A 9,190-nucleotide genomic window follows, 5' to 3' on the forward strand; every position below is an offset into this window, starting at 1 on the left:
TTCTCATTTTTTGAGGAATATAAACTAAAAAGCATTGAGGTGAAATGTCATGAAGTCCATAATTCACAATGAAATGATTCATCAACGATACAGCGATATATACACACTTACATATATAAAGCAAACATAACAACTATTAAGTAACTTGAATCCCATTGTCTGAGTTTATGGGTATCCATTGAACTAACCTTTCACTTTTACATATACTTAATTTTTTTCATTAAAAAACAAAACATAAAACCCTTGTTTCCCCCAAAATGAGCCAAATTGAAATATGCAAGATTGATTATGCAAATTAACCACGATGTTGAGGCTTAAGTGCAATTTGCCCTCTTCATCTAACACACCCACTGCTGCTGATCCTTTTCGCTTTTCCAAATTGCTCCATCTGTTACTTCCCTCAGGAATGGAACACGCTTTAGGGGAACAATCAGAAAACTATTATTGTGTGCCTTCACACACTTTGTGTTCGGCCTCCTTCACACCCAGGAGAGACTTCATACCCAACTGGACACCAGTCACTGGTAGCAAAACAGGCATTTAGACTGCATAAATATGTATACGATACAATAGGGTATTTGTTGGGAGATCAGTTTCCTTATTTACAGATGAGCTTAGCACTTCCTGTTGTTAAAATTAGAATAATTATTTTGCTCAGGATTAATCCATTCTTAGATGAAGTTGACAGTGAATTCTAGGAGTTCCAGAAGTACACCTGCACCACTTTCCCAAACTTTGGGAGAGGATGAAAAAGCCAAAGCACAAGAGTTAATAAGCAAAAGAATCTGGAACATTTATAATCTGCTTAACTTGAGAATATAAAAGCTTAGTTTAGTATTTCATTCTAGCAACACAACCAAAGCAGACAACTAAGGTAATCTTTGGCCACAAGGGTCCTTGTTCAGCAGCAACTCTCTTTGAATAAGATTATAATTGCATGGGAGACTTTTTGAATGCATACCTAGTCCTTAAAAGATTATAGACTTCAAAAAAAAAGAAATTCCAGGTACAAGTCTACCCCACCACCACTGCCGTTTATTTTTAAACATTTGCTTAAGGCTGGTTAATTTAGGATGTCATTTAGTTAACATTCTACTGTAATTTTCTTAACACTGTACACATTTTATATAGGCATAGACTAAGTTCCTAAAGATATCACTGTTGCCATAGAAATTTCTCCAAAAAAATTCATAATCCACAGAATTTTACCACCCAGCCCACACACTTAGCTCCCACTTCTACTGGTTAACTACCTTCTCCTTCCATTTAATCCCATGTTCCTGCAAAGGAACAAAGCGACACATATTTGTTATATGAAAATAACTTTAAGTATTGTAAATTCCTCCCAGAGTCCAATCAAGAAAGAGTTCATAAAGAGTACCACTGGAAATCCTGGCTGCCCTGTGGCCCTTTCTCCCTAGCAGGCCTTCAGTTTACTAGGAGCCAGTCACCATCCATTGAAGGGAAACCCGACTGGGAACTACTGAGTGCTGATGGTAAGGCACCCAGGTGTCGCTGTAGGATAAGCACTGGACTGCTAACAGCAAGGCTGGAAGTTCAAACCTACCAACCACTCCATGGGAGAAATATGATGCTTTCTGTTCCCATAACAATTTAGTCGCGGAAACCTCGCATAGGGACACTATGAGTCAGAATCAACTCAATGACAATGGATTTTTTGGTTGTTTTAGGTTAATGGTAGAAGGACTCCTGGTGGCACAGTGGGTTAAGCACTAGGGTAGTAACAGCAATATCAGTAATTCAAACCCACCAATAGCTCTGCAGGAGAAAGATGAGGCAGTCAGCTTCCATGAAGAGCTACAGTCTCAAAAATCCTATTAGGCAGTTCTACTAAGTGTCACTGTGAGTCAGAACTGACTCCATGGCACACCACCACTGCTAAACACAAGGTCAGTTTGAACCACAAAGCCAGTGGTTCAAACTCACCAGCTGCTCCTTGGAAATCCTATGCAAGGTTACTATGAGTCGGAACCGACTCAACAGCACGTAACAACAACACCACCATTCTGTCCTACAGAGTCACTATGAGCTGGAATCCACCCAATGGCAGTGGGTTGATGGTGGCAAATGATGGTAGGAAGCATGGGAGAATGTCTTACATGGTCTCATTTAATCCTCACACGACAACACTTAACAACAATGACAACTCACTACAAATGCAATGGAAAACGTAATTATCCCATGACTCTGAGACCAAAAGAACTAGATGATGCCTGGCAACCACTACCAATTGTTCTGAAAGGGATCACATTAGAAGGTGCCAGATAGAGTGGGATAAAATATGGAAAACTCAAAATCATGACAAAAAAAGACCAGGTTTACTGGTCAGATAGACTGGTGGAACCTCAAGACTATGGCCTTTGGTTACCCACTTCAGGTCTGGAGTTGAATTCACCCCCACGACTCAATTTTTAGCCAAGAAGTGGGTTTACAAGGGAGACAATACTAGTGAAGTATGCACACCATAGAATAGTCAGTCAAAAGGGCAGCATTTACCCAAGGATAAAGTTCAGAAGAGTGGGGAAAGGAGGAGGAATGGGAACAAGAAACACAGGGGGAAAGTGGAGTAAGTGTTGTTACATTGAGGAAATTGCAGTCATTGAGATGAAATGCTGTAGGACTTGTTAAATGTAAGACTGATGATCACTACAAACCTTCAGTCAATTCACAATAGTAAGTTTTTGTAAAACGTTACTATTCATGCTTTAAGGAGCCTTGGTGATACAATACTTCAGTGTTGAGTTGCCAATTGCGAAAAGACAGTTGTTTGAGCCCACAGTGGCTCTGTGGAAGACCACCTGGCAACGTGTTCCTGTAAAGATTATAGTCTAGGGACCCTTAAGGGACAGGTCTACTTTGTCCTATAGGTTCAGTGAGTCAGGTGGGCACACAACAACATATCTAGAGATTCCAAGTGAATCAGCAACTAACAACAACAAAAAAAGGTTCTACAAATACTCACCAGGACAGTTCTTGATGTTCCTGGAACACATACATTCTTTGAAAACAAAAACAGTATAATCCCAATGACTGACTTAAAAGGTACCAGAATTCACTGCCAATGTTTTCCCCCCACCAAAACCCACTTCCAGCTTCAAATCATCATTTGATATTATTACAAGCTATAATATATTCTAATATAAAATTTCTCTCTAGGTATTCAAGAGTTAAATTCTGCACACCTCACTGTTTTTGAATCATCTAGTTCAGTTATCGTCTGGATGGGGGGCTTCCTTGCGTATGTGGTGGCTTCCATGGTGACAAAAAGGAAGGAGAGAAAGGTATCAGGTAGGACAATGATGCTAACGAAAACATTAGTACCAACCAATGTCACAGAAGAGACCAGAGATGAACATTTCCTGCACCCAGGACCTGACACGTGATTATTGTTGTCACTGTGGAAGTTGTCACATAAGCCTGGAAGCTTGTGAGTCAGTGCTCATCCAGAGGACACACTGAACTGAACTGTTGATGTTGATAAGTACCATCCAGTTGGTTTTGACTTATAACAATCCTGTATAGGGTTTCCAAGGAGCCACTGGTGGGTTTGAAGTGCCAACCTGTCAGTCAGCAGTCACTAGTGCTGATCCTCTAGTGCCACACCAGGGCTCCAGGAGTAGAGCGATAGAAAAACAGAGGTCATCTCTGTCCTCACAAGGCTTACCATATCTAGACAGGAAGACCACTTTGGTAGATAAGAAGGCACAAATAAAAATGCACAGCAGATATGGTCTGTGTGTAGGGGAGTGGGTACACACTGGGTCTGTCAGATGTAAATGAATGGACAAGCAGAGCAAGAAGAAGCCAGTTGTCTTGTTCTTTTTAAGTCTTGCCATCTGTCCTCTCACTAAAACAGTAACCAAAATTGTGAAAGGTCTTTCTGATAAAGCTAAAAGCTCTGGTATCAAGACTACTCAAATGACAAGGTAAGCATAATAAAAGCTCCCTTGTATGGATGACAACAAAGCATGTAGGGAGGAGCCCAGCTGACCTCCCAGGAAAGACCAGATTCCTCCCCAGGGGCAGGTCCAGAGAAGCCTTTGCTTAGCTCTCCAGTTTTCTTCTCTAGAAATCTTTCTTTTTCATTCAAGACAGACTCATTGTAGCCAAAATGTTCAGGTTATAATTTAAGCCAGCCATTTTACTTGGCATTTTATTTAACTACAGTGTTATTTTAAATGATTTTACTCAAATAAAAAAAGCTATTACTTGAAGTTTTTGTTTGTTTTGTTTTGCTCATTTCTGATTTTGTTTTTAGTGTGAGATTTGTTTGCAGAAAGTCTAGTTGAATCTTCAAATGGAGCCAGCTATTTCAGCTGGAGTTTCCCACCTTGGGAAACTGAAATATTATTAACTCAATCAAAAAAAAAAAAATAAAGTTTACTTCCTTGTGAGAAGTAAACAGATTTCTTTACTGCCCTACCACCAACACCACCTCAAGACAAACAGCATTATTTCATTCTGCCAAGTCATTGTCTAAATTTAAAGCAGGTAAACAAGTTTCAAGAGACACTGACCTTAACCCTGGGGGAAGGACTTGGGAGCCCAGAAAGACAGCCACTGGAAGATGAGAGGAAGTAGGTGTGTGTTGGAGGGTGGGGGCACATAAGTTTTATATAAACACAGTCTAATTGAAATTGAAGCTAAATGAAACAAATTTCAAATCTTTTACAATACTTTCTCACAGTAAAATGGCTCTACTTCAGTTTTAAACCCTTGTTGTTTGAACCATTGACCTTGAGGTTGAATGCTTATCCTAAATCACCACACCAAGACCCTTTGCTGTTGTTATTGTTAAGTGCTGTCAAGTTGGTTCAGATCCATAACGACACTGTATAGGGTTTTCAGAGTGGCTGGTGAGCTTGAACTGACGGGACCTTGTGGTTCAAACTGACTTTGCAGTCCAGTGCATTAACCCACAGAAATACACTGGGTCTGCAAGACCCTTATAAGCTTAGAAATTGCAACAATAAAATCTCTTCCAAAATCCATACACAAATGGTTTCAAAAACTTCACTGAAAAATTCCATTAGTTTTTCATTCCATTTTCCTAACTTTTAAGTAAAGGATGGCATACAAAACTGAAACTATGTGCTAAGCAAGCATGCTGGCTTAAAAATACTTGTAAGTAATTTTTTGATGACTGAGTCCTTCGGAAATGAGTATAACTTAGGTAAACCTGTCATTATGTTTGTAAGTCTTATAATTTTTTTGTAAAGTGTTGATGATGTAATTAATGCATTTCCACTAGTGGGATGCATGCTGAGTAACTGTTAGTAACTTTGTGTTCTGTAGATGTTTATAAATACTATGTGATATATATATGCATATGAACTAATGGACTCTCAAAGTAGGAAAGGTGAAATGAGGCAAGATAAAGACAGTTTTGTCTTAGTAGTTTTTATTTAGTAAAACTTTTGAAAACACAGGGTGACCCAAAGTGGCACTATGCACTGGCTGCTCATGAAAGGGGACTTCAAAAAGTTCATGGAGAAATGGAATTAATTTAAAATTTACATCAACTCTTTGAAGCCCCCTCATAATTGCTGAGGAGCCTGAGTGGTGGAAAATTGTGAAGTGGTCAGGAAGCACATCAAGGATGTGGGCTTACACTGTATTTTGCCTGAAAATAAACACTTGGATATTGTTGTTGTTGTTGTGAGTTCCGTCAAGTCGATTCCGAACCATAGCAACCATGTATAGGGTTTCCAAGGAGCAGCTGGTGAGCTCGAACTGCTGACCTTGAAGTAAAAATGCTTTGCAGTCTGGCTCATTAACCCACAGTGCCACACCGGGACTCCCAATACCATAAATGGTGTCCTGGTATGGCACTGTAGGATAAGCATTCGACCACAAATTTGGCAGTTCTAATTCACCAGCTATTCCTCAGAGATCCTAGATAGGGTTCCTATGAGTTAGAACCAATTTGAGGGCACTTACGTATTAATAGTATTTGTTGTTGTTAACATTGTACATGTATGTAAATGTAAACCTACATGAAATAATATCATAATCAAGAATCTCATACAAAGGTTTTATTAAATTTGCACCTTAACCACTCAAAAATTGTTTACATCCCCTTTTCCTGTACTGTTAGATAAATGGGCATGAGAATACCCATATACTTGAAAAGTAACTGAACATGAATAAATAAATCTGTCATTAAAATTGAAAAAGCTCTTAATGAGACCTCTGAAATCTGTTCAATAGCTAACATATCAGTAAACCATTTTATAGTAAGTTGGGGGTCGGGGCAGAAAACAAAATAACTTTTTTTCATGTTAACACAGAATTTATGACTTTTAGTCTTTTTCACCATAAAGCAACTGTCTTCACCATTCACATTTCTAGTATTATCTTTTCCCCGACAGGCGAACTTACTCTAGGAAAAGCTCAGTGCTGATCTACTTCTTTTTTTTTTTTTTTAAGGCTTTTATTGTGGATTGAGTGAAAGTTTACAGGACACATCATCAGTTTCACATTCAACCATTCATATGACTTGTTTCATTACATTGATTATAACCCCCTCCACACATCATCAGTCAACAGTGTTTCTCTCTATCCTCTTTAGCTTTTTATTTTTTGGGAGGGAGGGGGGTGTGGAACTTTGCCTTTTTGGAATTTACAGTCTCGGCTTTTAGGGAAGGTTTTTACATTTATCTGTGGATATCCAGGGCTCATGTATGCGATTACTAACAAGCATAACTGAATACTCAGATGAGGGACAGTTTGCTATGTCTGCTAGGTTGCTAAAGTCTGATCCTCAGAGCCTATGGTTTGGACGATCTGCAATGCTTGGGCCCACAGGGCCTTGAACTCCTGGCTGGGTCTGCACGGTCTGCATCAGTTTCCCCCGTATTTATTGTTTGTTTAAGGGACGCGCCTGTCTTAGGCAGTCAGTGCGAATTCCTCCGTCTTACCTGTCATCGAAACTCATTGCAGCATGGCAATGGCTCTTTCTTAGGTTGCCAAGGTTCCACGTGATCCTTACCCGTCTCTGGCCACACGTCCAGCATAAACAGCCGCCATCCGGAGAAGGCAGGGTGATCTATTTCTTTTTGCCTTTTAATGAATAAAGGACAAAGCATTCTCATTGAACAATACAATCTCTACTATTTTCCAGAAGAAAAATCCCCAGGATAACGAGTATCAGGTCTAGAGAATAAGAAGAAAATGAGTTTTGCCTAAGAAAAATATAAATACTGAAAGCTTTATAATTAACTGGGCACTGAAAATTAAGAGTAAACATCCCCTTATTGACCAGATGGTCAATAACATGTTTTTCTTATTTATCCTCTTATTTCACAACATGAAGTAAAATCAGAAAGAAAAATGTAAGGAAAAAAAGCAACTGCTATTAAAATCAACTTTCTCCTTAAAACGTGCCCTATCTTTATATTTTTAAATGAGGAAACTAGGAATGTTGCTGGTGAATTCTACTTCATACCTGCTACCACATTCTCTGTTCACTATGAATAACACTGATAAGCAAAATGACAACTTTAATCTTTTCTCCATTTATCGTGATGTTATTTGTCCAGTGGTTAGTATTTTTTTCCCCTTTACACTGAGTAGCAATCCATAGTGAAGGCTGTGCTCTTTGATCTTCATACAAAGTGCTTCAAGGTCTCTTCACTTCCAACAAGCAAGGTTGTCATTTGTATATTGCAGCTTAATGATTCTTTTTGCAATCCTGATGCCACATTCTTCCTCAAATAATCCAGCTTCTCAGATTTTTGTTTAACATACAGATTGAATAGGGATGGTGAAAGGATACAACCCTGATGCACACCTTTACTGGTTTACACAGTAAGTATCCCCTTGTTCTGGTCCAACAACTGCTTGTTTGTCTATGTACAGGTTCTTCATGAGTACAATTATGTGTTCTGGAATGTCCATTCTTTGCAATGTTTCCATAGTTTACTATGGTCCACACAGATGAATATCTTGCATAGTCAATAAAGCACAAGTAAACATCTTTCAGATAGTCTCTGCTATTAATCAAGATCTATCTGACATCAACAATGATATCACTTGCTCCTTACCCTCTTCTGAATCTGGCTTGAAGTTCTAGCAGGTTCTTGTTGATGTACTGCTGCAACTGCTTTTCAATTATCTTCAGCAAAATAGTACTTACATGTGACATTGATATCATTCATTGATTTCCCCATTCTGTTGGGTCACCTCTCTTTGGAAATGTGCACAAATGTGAATCTCTTCTAATCAGATGGCCAAATAATTTGGTCTCCAAACTTTTTGCGACAGACAAGTGAGCACTCCAGCACTACATAAACCTATTCAAACATTTCAGCTAGTAATTCGGTCAATTCCTGATCCTTGTTTTTCACCACTGCTTTCAGTGAAGCCACTTCTTCCTTCAATAACACTCTTTATGTCACTGGGTTTGCTCAATCATTGCCATGGCCACACAGAATTCAAAGAAGATACTCACAGTCATGGGGTTTATTAGGGACATTAACAATTTATAAGTCAGGGTCAGAGATATTCAGGGCACAGTTCTTCCAATCAGAGCAGCTCTCTTCAATTGTGCCCATAAGTAGGCCTTTTTTTTGCCAAGGCAACAAAGCTTTTTTAGGGCTGCTGATAAATGCCCACTGGACACACCAATGCACCATAAACCTCAGGCTGTAGGCATCTGGCTCTAGTTCCATGGGTCATCAAACCTGGCACCCCACTCTGCTAGGAAGTCTCCTGCTCCAAATCACACAGCTTTGCTTGCTTCATGGCCTAGGAAGCCCACCACTGTATCTTGTGCTCTGGCACAGCTTTCTATTCCTGGGTCAAGGAGGCTCAATGCACAGAGATCTCGGGAGTCCTATGGACATACTCCATTCCTGGCTCTTCTTTGATGGCAGTGAGATTCCTCCCTTCCTGCTTTAAAAAGGCTTATTTTATATATGTTAGAATTCTGACTTTTACAATTAATTAACCCCATTAACTATGCATAACTGAATCATATAATCCTGCCAGCATCTTCTTCCACCTTCTCTTTCACAGATCCACCAGGTCAAAAACTTAATTTGGTTGGAATTACAAAGACTAAAGCCAGAAGAGATATATATAATAATTTACTACAGGAGAGAACAAACATGATGGCGGATCGGGTGGACATATAGCAGAGAGCTCCGCCAACAACAACACAGAATAC

This window comes from Chrysochloris asiatica, unplaced genomic scaffold, assembly GCF_000296735.1.
Source record: "Chrysochloris asiatica unplaced genomic scaffold, ChrAsi1.0 scaffold00095, whole genome shotgun sequence".
Classification (NCBI taxonomy): domain Eukaryota; kingdom Metazoa; phylum Chordata; class Mammalia; order Afrosoricida; family Chrysochloridae; genus Chrysochloris; species Chrysochloris asiatica.